Here is a 12,231-nt window from a genome sequence, read left to right as displayed (position 1 = left end):
CCCAAAATGCAGAAGGTATGAAACTACTGGTCAAGAACTAACCCCTATAAAAAGTAAATCATATGAAGGATTAATTTAATATTAAAAACAAATGCATGGTATCTAGCCGCTCTTTCTCAACTTGATAGTTCACCTGTGGTGTAATACTCAGGTAAAAAAATACATCTTTACAACCTGGTGTTCTCAAGTTTAAAAAACAAACAACACAGCAAAAACCACGTCACAGGAAGGAAGGAATAATATGAAAACAGCTCAAGAGGGGCAGGAGAGATGGCTTAGCAAGAAAGTTGTTTGCCCAAGAAGCCAAAGGACCCAGGTTTGATTCCCCAGTAACCACATAAAGCCAGATGCTCAAGGTGGTGCATGTGTCTGGAGTTTGTTTGCAGTGGCTAGAGCCCCTGGAACACCCATTCTCTCCCCCCTCCCTTTCCCTTTCTATCTTTCAAATAAATAAAAATAAATTTATTTTTAATTTATTATTATTTTTTATTAACAACCTCCATGATTGTAAACAATATCCCACAGTAAAGCCCTTCCTACCCCCCACTATCCCTTGTGGAACTCCATTCTGCATCATATATCCTCCCCATCTTAATCAGTCTCTTTTCTTTTGATGTCATGATCTTTTCCTCCTATTATGATTGTCTTGTGTAGGTGGTGTTAGGCACTGTGAGGATATCCAGGCCATTTTGTGCCTGGAGGAGCACGTTGTAAAGAGTCCCACCCTTCCTTTGGCTCTTACATTCTTTCCGCCACCTTTTCCACAATGGACCCTGAGCCTTGGAAGGTGTGATAGAGATATTTCAGTGCAGAGCACTCCTCTGTCACTTCTTCCCAGCACCATGATGTCTTCTGAGTCATCCCAAGGTCACTGCCATCTGAAAAGAGAAGGTTCTCTACCAAAAGTGAGAGTAGCATTAATATATAGGTATGAACATTAAAAGAAGTGCTTACTGGGCAGTGTGATGAGCATAGTATATATATTTAGCCAGACAGCAGCAGATGTTACACCTCTAGGACTCATGACTACCCTGTTTTATGTTTTCAGTATCAGGGATGTATTCCCTCCCATGGAGTGGGACTCCAGTCCAATTAGAGGGCAGTTGGTTTCCACCATGACAGATATGCCACTATTGCACCCGTTGGCTCATTTGGCCTGACTGGAAAAACTCAAGAGTTGCAGTGTCCACTGTTGAGTATCTTCAGTGATGATTTCTCTCTCTCCCATTGAACTGCAGGCAGAATGGCTTTTTTCAGCTTTCTGTCAGCTGGTCTGCATGGAGGAGGTTATTAGCTCAGTTCCAGCAGGATTTTTCAGTGGCCTTGCAACCCAAGTATGTGGAGTCTTCAGCAATAGGATCTTACCATCTATTCCTGGTGGGAAACTAAGGGCCTCAGCAATGGCCTATAATGTTTTGGAGGCATCAGGGACCTCCTTGGCCAACAGCTCACTGGAAGTTATCCCATCTCTGGCACTGAAAATTTTCTAGTAACGATCTGCGGCTCCTGAGTGTTCCATTGTCCAAAATAGTAGGTTTCCATATGATTTTCTTTTATATCCTCTTAGATTTTGATTAGCCCTCCCTCCACCTTTCCTTTACTCAATCTCTTCCCCTGACCTCATTTAGGTTTTTTCACCCCCCATTAATCTATTCTTCTACTTACATATATACAATACCAGCCTATTAAGTAACGCCTCCATTTCTCTTCCCTTTATATCTCTTTTCTAGCTTACTGGCCTTTGCTACTGAGTTTTCTTCCTACTTACACAGAAGTCCAGTCATCTGTAGCTAGGATCCACATTTGGGAAAAATTAAAACATTTTTAAAAAGCTCAAGAAATACACTAATGAGCAAAATTACATCATGAAAGAGGAACATATATTCTTTTTTTTTTTTTTTTTTGAGGTAAGGTTTCACTCTCACCCGACTCTCGTTTGTTCATTTTTCTGTTAAGAATACATGTTGTGGGCTAGAGAGATTTCTCAGTGGTTAGGGCACGTGCCTGCAAAGCCAAAGGGCCCAGGTTCAATTCTCCAGGTCCCACGTAAGCCAGATGCACATGGTGGCAGTGGCTAGAGGCCCTGGTATGCCAATTCTCACTCACTCTCAATCTCTCTCTCCCTCTCTCTAATAAACAAATAAATAAAAATGAATATTAAAAATAATAAGAACATGTCCCGCCGGGCATGGTGGTGCACGCCTTTAATCCCAACACTTGGGAGGCAGAGGTAGGAGGATCACTATGAGTTCAAGACCACCCTGAGACTACATAGAGTGAGACCCTACCAAAAAAAAAAAAAAATAGAGGACACTTGTCTATATAGAAAAATGTGCATCCTGGACAGGCAGGTGTGAAGACTTTAGGGTAACAAATCTATGACTTGAGTCTCCACTAACTCCTGAATAAAAAGGACATCTTGCAATATTTATACTTCATGCTCATATACCTACCTCACTTGGCTCTATTTCTTAACTCACTCTAGCCTTTACTTATGAGTCTGAAAAGCTTGTGTACATAGTTTAAGAAGAAAATATTCACATAATATAGGAGTTTCTGCTGCTACTTTTGTTGTTGTTGTTTGATTGCTTGTTTTTCGAGGTAGGGTTTCATTCTAGCCCAGGTTGACCTGGAATTCACTATGGAGTCTGAGGGTGGCCTCAAACTCACGGTGATCCTCCTATGTCTGCCTCCTGAGTGCTGGGATTCAAGGTGTGTGCCGCCATGCCTGCTTGTAGCTACTTTAGACCTGTTTTTTTAAAAAAATATTTTATTTATTTAATTGAGAGAGAGAGAGAGAGAGAGAGAGAGAGAGAGAGAAAGAGGCAGATAAAAAGAAAGAGAATGGACATGCCAGGGCCTCTAACCGCTGCAAACAGTGCATGTGCCCCCTTGTGCATGTGGCTTATGTGAGTCCTGGGGAATCAAACCAGGGTCCCTAGGCTTCTGCAGGCAAACGCCTTAATCGATAAGCTATTTCCCTAGCCCAGTTTGTTTGTTTTTAATAGAAAATTTAAATATAAGTCTGTGGCTTTGTTAAATTAAGTCTGCCAGTTAAGAAAACACTCACTGTTTGGGCTAATAGCTTTGTTAGTGGTACCTATTCAAGAGGGATAGCTGAACAAAGTCTATGTCTGATAACCAGTGGTAAATCAATCTCAGGGTTGAGAGGTAAAAAGGGGAGTCTAAACTCACAAATGCAGACGCAGACACATCCAAGATCCTACTCCTTCTGCATCCATGCTTCTTCCTTCAGGTCATCGTTGTCTTCTTTTCTTCTCCTTCTCTTTCTCTTTCCTTCTCCTCCTCCTCCTTCTCTTATTTATTTATTTATTTATTTATTTATTTATTTATTTTTGAAGTAGGTCCACTCTAGTCCAGGCTGACTTGGAATTCTCTATGTAGTGTCAACGTGGCATCATTTTAAGTGTTTTCTGAGATGGGTATGGTGGCATATGCTTTTCTTTGTTTTTTTATTTTTTTGTTCATTTTCATTTATTTATTTGAGCTTGGCAGATAGAGAGAGAGAGAATGGGCCTGTCAGGGCTTCCAGCCACTGCAAATGAACTACAGATGCCCCCTTGGGATCTTCCAATCTTCTGAGAATTGTTCTTCTCCAATTTTATTTAAATCTCATTCAATCTATGATCCGTACCACTGGAAGCCAAAATAGTTTCATTGTGAGGTGATCCCTGAATCTGGAACATTTTATCCCTATGTGATTCAAAGGAATGCAACTTAAGTTACAGATTTCTCAGATGGGACAATGAAACAGTCTTGTCAGCTGATCTTATGGCAAGAATGAACTCATTGTATGGATTGAAAGACAGGCAGTTCACTTCAGCAATGTAAGCATCAACTGAGTGGCTTGGTTTGGAAATATTGTTTGAACTATTATCTAAGTCAAGTTTCTGATCATCAGCAGCAAACCCAAGCACAGACTCATGGAGCAGATGCCAGGAAACACCTACTACTGCTGTGTGCCCACCCACAATTCTTCCTTCCTTTGGAATGGCCTGATGTCCCACAGGCAAATGGTATAGTCATCTAAAGCACTTATTGAGTGCCCACTGCGGTTTGGGTTCCAAAAAAGCCCATAGCCTTCTTCTGATGTCCACAGAGACACAAGTCTGAGTTGGAATCTCCAGAAAGTTCTGGTTTAGGAGGCTTTGTATGGTCAAAAACAAGAACCTCACTGAATGGATTATTTTTATTTGTTTATTTGAGAGAGAAAAAGAGGCAGAGAAAGGGAGAGAGAGAGAGGAGGGAGCGAGGGAGGGGGGAAGAGAATGGGTACACCAGGGCTTCCAGCCACTGCAAACAAACTCCAGAAGAATGTGCATCTGGCTTACTGGGTCCTGGGGATTCAAACTTGGGTCCTTTGGCTTTGTAGGCAAGTACCTTAACTACTAAGCCATCCCTCCAGCACTGGATGTATTCTTTGTTGCAATGCTGCAAGGGTTCTGGGGCATGTAACAGGTCCTATTCACTTCCCCTTCATTGTTGATTTGTGTTTCAGTTTTCCCACTGACAGAGTCAAAACTTCCCAATTCTCCTGTCTCACTGTCTTAGTGGGAGTGGAATATATCAAACTGAGCATCTTCACTGGGGAGCTGAACACTGGCTATCACTGATGTGTGTCCTCAGGACAAATCAATAAATGGCCGAAATCTTTCCCTTTTGGTCTGATTACATCTGAGGTATGGGTCATCACCAAGCCATAAAGAAAAGGGATGTTCTTTTTCCATATTTTGTACTCCTCGTGTGGATCCCGGGGGTCAAAAGTTCCTGGAAGGCTGCCTCTGTGTTTTGTTTTGTTTTTTTTGAGGTAGGGTCTCCCTCTAGTCCAGGCTGTCCTTGAACTCACAGCCATCCTCCTATCTCCATCTCCCCTGTTCTGGGAGTAAAGGCCTGTGCCACCACCGCACGTGTGTGTGTGTTTGGTGGGGGGGTGGTGGTTGGGGGTGAGCAAGATTGGGTGCAGCAGGGCCTCTCTTTGTGTGTGAATACTGGGGAATCTCACTAGGGTCGTAAGGCTTATAGGCAAGCATCTTGGTCCCTGAGTCATCTCTCCGGCCTCTTTTTAAAAAGCTTTTTGGGCTGGAGAGATGGCTTAGCGGTTATGCACCTGCCTGTGAAGACTAAGGACCCAGGTTCGAGGTTTGATTCCCCAGGACCCACGTTAGCCAGGTGCACAAGGGGGCGCACGCATCTGGAGTTCGTTTGCAGTGGCTAGATGCCCCGGAGCGCCCATTCTCTCTCTCTGCCTCTTCCTCTCTCTGTCTGTCGCTGTCAAATAAAACAAAAAAATTAAAAAAATTTTTTTTGCTTTAATTTTTAAGAGAAAGAGGCAGGGGAGGGTGAGTTGGAAAAGGGCGAGAATGGGTGCACCAGAGCTTTTAGTCACTGCAAACGAATTCCAGATATTTGTGCTACCTCGTGCTTCTGCCTTACGTGGGTACTGGGGAATTGAACCTGCGTCCTTAGGCTTCGTAGGCAAACGCCCCCACCCCCATCCTTTTTGGGGGGGGGGGAGGCGTAGGGTTTCACTCTAGCCCAGGCTGCGCTCGAAGTCATGGCGATTCTCCTACCACAGCTTCCTGAGTGAACTGGCAGAAATAAAGGCGTGAATCACTACACCTGAAGTTAATTTTTCTGTTGTTTTTGTTACTCTTGATTTTCCTTTTACTAGGAGGTGAAATTGGAAGCTGCAAGAAAAAAGACCAAATGTCCTTCAAAACTCCTTGTCCAAGCACGTCAGTGATAATTTAATGAAATACTATTTTGTAGACGATTCGGAGGGATACCGACATACCCAACCATCTCACAGAAAGCACTGCGCTGCCAACAATGACTCAAAACGTAAGGAACCCCTACACTTTTAAGTGACGTAAGCCAAGGAACACCCGGAAACGCCGTCAACCAGCCCCTGACGCACTTCCGGCGCGACGCGTTTCCCCTGCACGCCGGGCTGTGGGGGAGGGAGGCGGTTAGTGCGGCTTTAGAGCGTTTTTTTTTTTTTTTTTTTTTTTGCCGGCGGTAGATTTGAAGCGCTTTAAAAGGCGGCGCACCGCAGCGTAGAGGGTTCGTGGTGCAGGTAAGGGGCGCGAGGCCCAGGTCCGTGTGGTCGGGAGTGTCGTCATCCGCCGCCGTCCCCGGGCCCGAGAGCGGGAAGGGTCCCGGGAGAGGGGCGGGGCCCGGCCGGGCCCGAGGCAACCGTCCTTCCCCCGACGTGTCCGACTGCGGGGGTCTCCGAGGGGATCCCGGAGGGCCGAGGCACGGCCTGTGGAGCCGGAGCCGCTGGAGGACGCTTGCACGCACGCACGTACGACGGCACGCACACACGCACGCACGCACGCAGACAGGCAGGACGGCCTCGGCGCCCGGGAAGCGGCTCTTCCTCCGCTGCCCCCGCCCTGCGCACCGGGTCGCACGCCTCCCTCCCTCCCTGCCCGCCTGACGCATTTTGCCGCACAAGCTGTAATATGGCGGCAGCGCCCGCGGCCTCAGCTCCAGGAAGCTAGGCTCCTTCCGGAGGCCTCAGCGTCGGGAGACGGAGCGCTGCTGCTGCGCGGTAGGTGCGACGTCCGATGGGGAGAAGGGAAGCGCGGGCCGATCGCCCGTCAGCTCGGCGTTAGCGAGTGGCTGGCCGAGAGCCAGGATCGCGGCGATTCTAACATTGAAGACTAGCTTCCCTCGTTCCGACCTTTTTCCTCATCCAGGACCGCGGCTGTCGTGCATGTGTAAGTGACACGGGCCGCTTTGTGCAGCACTCTTCTTAAACTAAAATCCACGGTTTTAACCTTCGCTTTCGAAGTTTTCCCACGTTTCAGAGGAGCTGTTCACGGCGCAGGGCTTTTTGGGAAGAAGATGGTTTAGAAGCTCCATTTGCCTAAAGGAAAAAAAAATTGTGTTGATTAGTCTTTTAAGACATAACCAACGTTTGTCAGCAACAGTGTCTAATCATTTGGAAATATTACAGCAGCACCATTTTGTGCACTGGACTTTTTTCCATGAGTTCATTTTTGTGCAGTATCATGCTTTTTTTTTCAGTGGTAATCACAAATACACCCTCAAAAATAGATGTTTTGGAAATTTGGGGGAGAGGGTCTGAGGTTAACTTTCAGAAACTAGAGCCTTTAGAAAGGGCGAAAATATGTTTGTGTCTATGTCATTCCCATTTTGTTAAGGACAACGACTAGAAATTGCTACTTTGTAACAGTGACTGGGGAAGTGGGAGTGAACATTTTATAAGTTATAAAGCCACATTACAAAATCCAGAAATTATAGACACTTGAAGTGTCTGGTCCCTTCATATTATTTTTATTTGTTTATTATTTATTTGCAAGGAGGGTCATGCAAGGACCTCTTGCCACTGCAAATAAATTCCACAGCATGAGCCACTTTGTGCATCTGGCTTTACATGGGTACTGGGAAATTGAGCCCAGGCCATCAGGCTTTGCAAGCAAGTGACTTTAACCGCTTAGCAATCTCTCCAGCTCCTGAATTTTTAATATTTTATTTATTATTATTTGCAAGCAGAGCTACAGAGTGGGTGTATGGGTTTCACGCACCATTTTGTGCATTTGGCTTTATGTTAGTACTGGGGAATCTAGTTGTCAAGCTTTCAGGCTTTGTGAGCAGGTGCCTTTGCCTGCTGAGCCATCTCTCCAACCCCCATATTTATTTGTTTATTTGCATGCAGAGAGAGAGAGAAAATGGGCATGCCAGGCCTTCTAGTCACTTCAAACGAACTCCACATGCATGTGCTACTTTGCATCTAGCTTTACGTGGGCACTGGGAAATTGAGCCAGGGTTGTTAAGCTTTTCAGGAAAGTGTCTTAATGCTAAGCCATCTCTACAGCCCATATTTTTATTTATTTTCTGGTTTTTCAAGGTAGGGTTTCATTCTAGCCCAGGCTGACTTGGAATTCACTCAGTAGTCTCAGGGTGGCCTTGAACTCATGACCATCCTCCTATCTGTTCCTGTGCTGAGATTAAAGGCATGCACCACTGCACCTGGCTGAGAGAGAGAGAGAGAGAGAGAGAGAGAGAGAGAGAGAAAGGCAGGTAGAGGGAAAATGGACACACCAGGGCCTCTAGCCACTGCAAACTAACTTCCAGATGCTCATGCCACCTGGTGCATCTGGCGTATGTGGGTGTTGGGGAATTGAACCTGGGTCCGTTGGCTTTGCAAGTGACTTACTGGTAAGGCATCTCTCCAGCCCCCCTATACATAATTTTTTACACACACTTTTCTGTCTTAAGTCAGTTGCTTAACTTTTTTCTTTGCTTCTTTGAACACTGCTCTCCTCTTCCTTGTACACCTTATATCTGTCCATTCTCCCTCTTTTCCTTTTTTTTTGGTTTTTTGAGGTAGGGTCTCACTCTAGCCCAGGCTGACCTGGATTTTACTATGGAGTCTCGAACTCATGACTATTCTCCTACCTCTGCTTCCCGAGTGCTGGGATTAAAGGCATGTGCCACCACGCCCGGCCTTTTCCTTTTTTCCCTCTCTCCCCCTCCCAGTGCCTCACACATCCTAGGCAGGATAAAGCTATCACTTTGCCACACCCCCAATTTTATAATCTTTGCAGACAATTGCTAGGATTGCCTTCCACTTGTTGACAAGAGTGTTTCAGTATGCAAACTTTCTGGGGTAGAAAATTTGGGTCTTTCAAGTTTTTTTGGTGTGGGGGGAGTTTCGAGGTAGGGTTTCACTCTAGTCCAAGGTGAACTGGAATTCACTTTTTAGTTTCAGGGTGGCTTTGAACTCATGGCTATTCTCCTACCACTACCTAGGATTAAAGACATGTGCCACCATATCTGGCTCAAGGGTTTTTTTTTGTTTTTTTTTTTAAGTCTAGAAAATAATACAGTTTTGATTTCCATCTTTCCCCAGCTGTGAGTTTGAAAACCATTCAAAATTTTGTGTAAAATCTGCTTTTAGTAACAATTCAGTATTCTGTTAATGAATAGTGTTGATTTGACTTAAAGGTCTTCTTGGTGCTTGTATTCTGATCTATACAAATAGATCACATTTTGACACACACACACACACACACACACACACACACACACACATATATTCCCCCTCCCCCCGAGGTAGGGTCTCATTCTAGCCCAGGCTGACCTGGAATTCACTATGTAGTCTCAGGGTGGTCTTGAACTCATGGCAATCTGCTTATCTCTGCCTCCCAAGTGCTGGGAGGGATTAAAGATGTGTGCCACCACTCCTGGCCAGCCCTAATTTTTTTTAAATAACTTTTTTATTTTTTTGTGTTTTTTTTTCAAGGTAGGGTCTTGCTCAAGCCCAGGCTGACTTAGAACTATGTAATCTCAGGCTTGCCTTGAACTCAAAAGTATCCTTCTACCTCTGCCTCCTAAGTGCTGGGATTAAAGATAAGTGCCACCACACCTGGCAATTAGTGTTTTGGTGGGGGTTTTTTTGTTTTTTTTTTTAATTTTTATTAACATTTTCCATGATTATAAAATATATCCCATGGTAATTCCCTCCTTTTTTTTTTTTTTAAGACATCATCTATATGTGCAGAATGGAAATTGGTAACCACTCATAATAGAATGAAGTAATCCTGTTAATGTTAAGCAGCTTTTTTCTTTTTGGTTTTTTTTTTTTTTTTTCTGAGGTAGGGTCTCACTCTGGTCCAGGCTGACCTGGAATTAACTATGTAGTCTCAGGGTGGCCTCGAACTCTCGATGATCCTCCCACCTCTGCCTCCCAAGTGCTGGCATTAAAGACGTGCGCCACCACGCCTGGCAGCAGTTTTTTCAGTATTTGTCCCTTTTAGGAAATACATGTTGCTTTTCTTATTTATGAATAAAGTATTTCAACAAAATTATATTGTATGTGTCAGCATACTAATGTGCTGAAATATCATTGGTAGTAGGTATTCATTATGATCAATTCAGATGGTTTGAAGAGTTTGTTGAATATCTTTCTGTTATGTTGTATTTGTGCTTTTCAATTAATTAATTTATTTTTTGTTTGTTTTTCGAGGTAGGGTCTCACTCTATCCCAGGCTGACCTGGAATTCACTTTGTAGTCTCAGGGCGGCCTTGAATTCACGGTGATCCTCCTACCACTGCTTCCCAAGTGCTGGGATTAAAGGCATGTGCCACCACACCTGGCTGCTTTTTTTATTTTTAGTATTAGCACACTTTATTTTGTATACCTGTTAGTGGGTTTCCTCTTGTTTAAGGTAGGTAGATATTGTTGCCTGAAGTCTTCTATTTTTATTTCTTTGGCCCAAACATGCATTTTGAAGTTTTATTGTATGCAGTACTTTAAATATCGAGAAAAAAACTGCTACAACTAGAACTTTGTGCTTTTATTGACAGAGAAATTTCTGTTTTTTGTTTTAGACTGGTGACATTATTAGGATGACAACAGACTTCCTTGGAATTTAACTGTATGACACATAAATGTAAGCATTAATATTTTTACATACTAATACTAATTTATTTTTTATTTGTTTGCAAGGAAAGAGAGAATGTGAGCACACTAAGGTCTTTTGCCATCACAAATGAACTCCAGATAATGCACCACTTTGCATCTGGCATTATATAGGTACTGGGGAATCAAACCTAGACCAGTATGCTTTATAAGCAAGTGTTTAGCTGCTGAGCCATCTCCCCAGCCCTATCATCAGTCTTTGTTAATAAAATGGTTATTTTAGAAATGAAAGAGTCTTTAATTCATTGATTTTTTTTTGAATGATAGAAATCAAACATTTGTTTCTATATTACGGTACTGTTAATTATGTATACACTTTTTTTTTTTTTTTTTGAGGTAGGGTCTCACTTTAGCCCAGGCTGACACATCTTACGCTGTAGTCTTAGGATGGCCTCAAACTCGTAGTGATCCTCCTACCTCTGCCTCCTAAGTGCTGGGATTAAAGGCATATGCCACTACACCCAGTTTATATACTTTTTTTTGTTTGTTTTTTGAGGTAGGCTCACTCTCTAGACCAGGCTGACCTGAAATTCACTGTGTAATCTCAGGGTGGCCTTGAACTCATGGCGATCCACCTGCCTCTGCCTCCTGAATACTGGATTAAAGGCATGTACCACCACATCTGGCATGTATATACTTAAAAAAAAAAAAAAACTTATCTGGGGCTGGAGAGATGGCTCAGCAGGTAAAGGCACTTGCTTAGAAAGCCTGACAGCCTGTGTTTTGATCCCCCCCCCAATACCCATGTGAAGCCAGTTACACAAAGTGGTGGATGCATCTGGAGTTGGTTTGCAGAGTGAGGAGGTCCACCATGTCTGGCAATCTTTTTTTTTTTAAATATATTTATTTAAGAGAGAGAGGGAGAAAGAGGCAGATAAGAGAGAGAATGGGCAAGTCACAGCCTGTAGCCACTGTTAGCAAATTCCAGACACATGCACCTCCTTGTGTATCTGGCTTACGTGGGTCCTGAGGAATTGAACCAGGTTTTGTAGGCAGATGCCTTAACCACTAAACCATTTCTGCTGCCCACCCCCTTTTGTTTTTTCCTGGTTTTGAGATTGGGTCTTATGTAGTCGTTCAGGCTGGTCTTGAATTCACTGTATATCTGAAGATGAACTTGTGATTCTCCTGTGTGCTGGGATTACAGGTGTGTACCACCATCCCTGGTTTATGTGATACTGGGGATTAAACCCAAGGCACTTGTATGCAAGGCAAGCAAGGACTCTGCAACTAGGCTGTATCCTCAGCTCAGAATTTGTGGGTTCTTTTGTTGATGTTCTTTTTAGAATACTGGGAGTTGAACCTAGGGTTTCATGTGTGCTAGGCAAGAAACACTTCACCCCTTAGCTATGGTCCTAGCTCTTGTTCTGAACTTTGTGTATATGTGGTGCTTGAGTTTGAATTCAAGGCCTCATGATGCCAGATAAGGGGCTCTACTACTGAATAACACATTGATCTCTTTAAGCTTGCTTTTTCTTTTTTCCTCTTTTTTTTTTTTTATTTTTTTGGTTATTTGTTTGTTTATTTGAGAGCAACAGAGAGAGAGAGAGTCGGTGCACCAGGGCCTCCAGCCACTACAAATGAGCTCCAGATGCATGTGCCATTGTGCACCTGGCTTACGTGGGTCCTGGAGAATTGAGCCTCGAACTGGGGTCCTTAGGCTTCACAGGCAATTGCTTAACCACTACGCCACCTCTCCAGCCCTAAAAATTTTATGTATTAGAAAAGGAGCAAATGAGCACGCCAGGGCCTCTAGC

General features: G+C 43.8%; 1 protein-coding gene and 1 pseudogene across 6 annotated transcripts in view; one reads left to right on the top strand and one right to left on the bottom strand.

The window, feature by feature from the left end:
- Positions 1–3,567: 3,567 nt before the first annotated feature.
- On the bottom strand, positions 3,568–6,465 carry LOC101595788 (annotated as a pseudogene).
- Ppig (peptidylprolyl isomerase G) overlaps positions 6,026–12,231 on the top strand; it is a 56,297-nt gene continuing 50,091 nt past the window's right edge. For 2 of the 6 annotated variants that reach the window (XM_045147219.1, XM_045147216.1), the window contains exons 1-2: positions 6,424–6,574; positions 10,384–10,445. The gene's annotated coding sequence lies outside the window, so the exon portion shown is untranslated. Of the gene's footprint in view, positions 6,098–6,423; positions 6,744–10,383; positions 10,446–12,231 lie in introns of those variants that run through there. The other 4 variants (XM_045147218.1, XM_045147214.1, XM_045147217.1 and 1 more) reach the window with 3 other exon arrangements.

The sequence above is a fragment of the Jaculus jaculus genome, chromosome 4 (genome assembly GCF_020740685.1).
Source record: "Jaculus jaculus isolate mJacJac1 chromosome 4, mJacJac1.mat.Y.cur, whole genome shotgun sequence".
Taxonomy (NCBI): Eukaryota; Metazoa; Chordata; class Mammalia; order Rodentia; family Dipodidae; genus Jaculus; species Jaculus jaculus.
The sequence above is the reverse complement of the archived record's forward strand: the minus strand, read 5'-3'. Positions and strand labels throughout refer to the sequence as shown.